The sequence below is a fragment of the Abrus precatorius genome, unplaced genomic scaffold, assembly GCF_003935025.1.
Source record: "Abrus precatorius isolate BTA unplaced genomic scaffold, Abrus_2018 Scaffold2, whole genome shotgun sequence".
In the NCBI taxonomy this organism is placed as follows: Eukaryota; Viridiplantae; Streptophyta; class Magnoliopsida; order Fabales; family Fabaceae; genus Abrus; species Abrus precatorius.
The window spans coordinates 17,001,710-17,005,892 of record NW_020874362.1 but is presented as its reverse complement, the minus strand read 5'-3'; the positions used below and the strand labels follow the sequence as shown (position 1 = coordinate 17,005,892).

Genomic DNA, 4,183 nt, shown 5'->3' with positions numbered 1-4,183 from the left:
CTTGTGTGTGTTTGGTTGAATTTCGGGGACAAAATTCCTTAAAGGAAGGGAGAGTTGTAATGCCCCAAATTTTTGTAATATTGATTATTATATATATATATATATGTGTGTGTGTGTGTGTGTGTGTGTGTGTGTGAATGGATGTTGGAATGTGCACTTGAGTGCGTGATGAGTTTGATATGATAATGATGAATATTGAATAATGATAAGAATATACATGTAAATATGTGTATGTAAAATGTGATGTGGATGTTGATTGTGCATTGAGATTGATTTTTCTGGACTGTTTGAAATAGGCTAAGTATATGGTGCAGGGTGTTCTCGCTATAGCAAGAAGGACCTGGGAGAAAGGTGTGAAACTGTCGCCTTCTTGCTGTAGCGAGAGAGCAGCAATGAGGGGTGCATTTTCTGGATGCAATCTCGCTATAGCGAGATTCTGCAAAAACCAAGATGTAGTTTCCTTTGAGATTTTAGCTGCAGTGACAAGGGGCATTGCTGCAGCGATAGTGTCTCACTATAGCGAGAGTGTCGCGACTAGAGGAGTATTTGAAGGGGTTAGGGTTTCAAAAATTCATTTATCATTCCATCCTTCAAAATCTCTTTGCTTCTCTTGACTAAAAACCTTATTTCACCAATTAAATTGCCTCCTAAGCCGTTCGGGAGCCAGATCGAAGGTTGAAATTTTGTTACGAATGCTTGAAGGTAAGTTTTAATGGTTAGGGTTTCAGTTTCTCATCCTCATTCTCTATTTTCTCAGTTTCTCTTGATTCTCATGGGATTCTTTCATGTATTTAGGACAATCATGTGAGGAGCACTTCCTTGGTTGATTTCGCATGTGGGTCTTCAATCTGAGGTAAGGGGGTACTCTACCCTATCACATTGTGTTGAATGCCATGTAATTTGCTATGCATTGTCATGTGGATGGTTTAGAATGTGTGTGTTTGGTAGAATTGTGATGAATCCATATTTTTACTGATATTTTAGCATAATTCTAGCTCATTTAATAAGGAAAATATATGAAGAAAGCAGAAAAACTCAGAAAAAGAGAATGATTGAAAGTTTTAATTCAATTTGTAGTTATTTTCGCATTTGTAGAATTTATGCTTAGTTCTTAAGGAATTTATCTTGTTTTGAAGGAATAAGCTGAGCAAAAGTCATGGAAATGGATCATCAATGGAAAGGAAGAGGAAGAACGGCAATGTTGGACTCCAAAATACAAGAATTATGGGATGTAGGCTGGGCGTGATCACTATTGTTAGTGAAAGTGATCATTCCAGAGCCTAAATGAGAAGAGGAGCCTGTGCGTAATCACTTTTAGTTACAAGAGTGAGCGTTGCCAGTGTGCGTTATCACTTTCGCCAGCGAAAGTGAACGTTCCAAAGAAGACTCTATTCCTGAGGAGCTGCGCGTTGTCACTCTCGCCAGCGAAAGTGAGCGTTCCAGAGGCACTTGTATCAGGACAGCTTGCGCATGGTTACTATTACTCACGAAAGTGATCACGCGCAGCCCTTGACCTCCTGCGTTGCCACTATTCTGAATAAAAGTGAATGTTCCAGAGAAGCCTTCAACCCTGCAAGTTGCGCGTGGTTACTCTTGCTCTTGAAAGTGAACACGCGCACTACATAAAGCTTCTGCGTGGTTACTCTTGTGAAGAAAAGTGACAACACGCAGAAGTGGGGTTTCTATATATACATGATTGAAGCGCGAAAACCGGGATCGGTTGCTCATTTTCTGTTTTGTTAGTTAGAGTCTCGTTGAGAGAGAGTGGAGAGAAGACTGGGGTCGAAGCTTGAAGCTCCAAGAAGAGGGATCGGATTGGAGCTCGTGGCCATGGCTGCTTTGCATTCTTCTTCATCTTCTTCTTCTTCTTTCTCTGTTTTTGTTGCAATGTGTGCTTAATTTCCCATAGTTAGGGGTTTATGGAACTCGAATTGATTATTGATTCGACTTTATCTTCTGAACTTTAAGTTCTTGGATTAACTGAGTTGTTAATTCTGCTTTTCATGCAATCTCTGAATGGAAATTCATTTGATTAATCAAGAGGAATCTTTACCAATGGGAATTGGATTGTTTGCTCCGATCTGAATTAGCAACCAGAGTTTAGGGATTTCTTAGGAATAAGGAGACCTAATTCTGCAATCTTATAGTTCTAATTCTTAATGCAACCTGAAATTGAATCTCACCTAAGGGATTAGGGAGGTTTAGTGGATTGTTAGGGTCAATGAGTTAAGGAATTAACCTTTGGCTAGATATATGTGAAACTGATTGTCAATTATTCAATTGCTTGAATGTTCAGAGGATTTAATTGGATTGATATTGATATTCTTGTGAAGTAAATTCCTAACTATCCTTCATTGCTATTTCATTTTATCACAAATCTTATACTCTGTTTCTCTGCAAGTTCTTTGCTTTAATTGCTTTGGTTTATTGCTGTTATATGTTACAAATCTCCTTCAAAAATTCGTATGGCTCAAATGGTTATAATTCTGTGAAGTGGTACTTGAAACCTAAATTCCCTGTGGAGACGATATTCTGATCTTAAATTTACTCATCACTTGCTGCAATCCTAGTGCACTTGCTAGTGTTAGATTGCAAACAACAAGTTTTTGGCGCCGTTGCCGGGGAAATTAGAGTTTCAATATCATTAGTAACATAAGAATAGCTAGATTGAGTATTTTGTTCTCTGAATTTCTATAGTAGTAGTCTGTAGTTAGACATTTTGTCCATTCTGCATAATTCTGCAACTTTTTAACTTGTGTTTCAATTACTTTTACTGATAATTACTGCATAATTTTCGTGGTGCAGTTCTGAATACTAACTTGTAGTTTACTTTTGCTTCATTTTGAATTGTATATGCGTGGCAAAAATAAAAACAAATCAACTCTAGTTTTGATCCTGACATAGACATAACCTTAAGAAGATTGAGAAAAGAGTCTAGAGCAGAAAAAGCCATAGGGAGTGATAGTGAGTTAGAAGCTGTCCATTCTCCAGAATCTCAGAGTAATCCTAGAGTGAAAAGAACACCTACATCTTTGAGACAACTAAATTCAGAAATAGAGATGGCAGAACAGAACAGATTTAGAACATTAGGGGACTATGCTATTCCTAACATGCAAGGTTTTAACTCTTCTATAATCAGGCCAACTATTCAAGCCAACCATTTTGAGATTAAACCTACTTTATTACACTTAGTCCAATAAGATCAGTTTTCTGGTGGAAATTCTGATGATCCTAACTTACATATTTCAAATTTTCTACAGCTATGTGACACCATAAGAATAAATGGGGTTAGTGAAGAAGCCATCAGACTGAGACTATTTCCTTTTTCCTTGAGAGATAGAGCAAAATGCTGGTTACAAGCTCAACAACAAGGAAGCATCACAACCTGGACAGAACTTGTGAATAAGTTTTTAACCAAGTACTTCCCTCCATCCAAAGCTGCTAAGTTGAGAGGAGAAATTACATCCTTTGTGCAGCAAGAAGGAGAATCATTATATGAAGCTTGGGAAAGATACAAAGAACTGCTTAGAAGGTGTCCACATCATTGTATTCCAGATTGGATGCAATTGGAAACTTTTTATAATGGGATGAATGCAGTAACAAGAACAATGGTTGATGCTGCTGCTGGAGGTTCATTAAATACAAAGTCCTTGGAAGAAGCTCAAAGGATTATTGACATGATGGCATCTTCAATGTATCAGAATTCAAACTCAAGGAATCAAGGAAGAAACTTTGGTCATGAAGCTAAAGTTCTGGAAACTTTTCTTGCACAAAATCAGCTACAAAATCAAATGTTTTCAGAACAATTAGCTGCCTTAACACAACAAATCAACAATCTGCAAACAGGAAGTATGCCTACCAGTCAGCTAAGTTGTGATTTTTGTGGAGGAAACCATGCAAATGGTGCATGTGAGGCATCCACAAGTGAACCACAAGAACAAGTGAATTATATGAATAATTTTCAGAGACAACAACCATCATATCCCCCTGGATTTCAATTTTCGAATAATAGAACTCAGCAGTATTCTAATTGGAATAATCAATATTCTGCTGCAAAGAATTCTAATTCAAATTTGCCTTTTTCTAATGCAGGTCCAACAATACAACAGCCTTATTTTCAGAGGAATTCATCCACTCAACCTCAAGGAAATCAGAAATTTTCCAGACCTATGAATGAGAGGTT

The 4,183-nt window shown here is 37.5% G+C and overlaps 1 non-coding gene across 1 annotated transcript; it reads right to left on the bottom strand.

Annotated features, from left to right (window-relative positions):
- Positions 1 to 3,443: 3,443 nt before the first annotated feature.
- On the bottom strand, positions 3,444 to 3,550 carry LOC113860375. Its single transcript, XR_003503827.1, has one exon. It is a non-coding gene; the product is annotated as a small nucleolar RNA R71 (small nucleolar RNA).
- Positions 3,551 to 4,183: the final 633 nt, after the last annotated feature.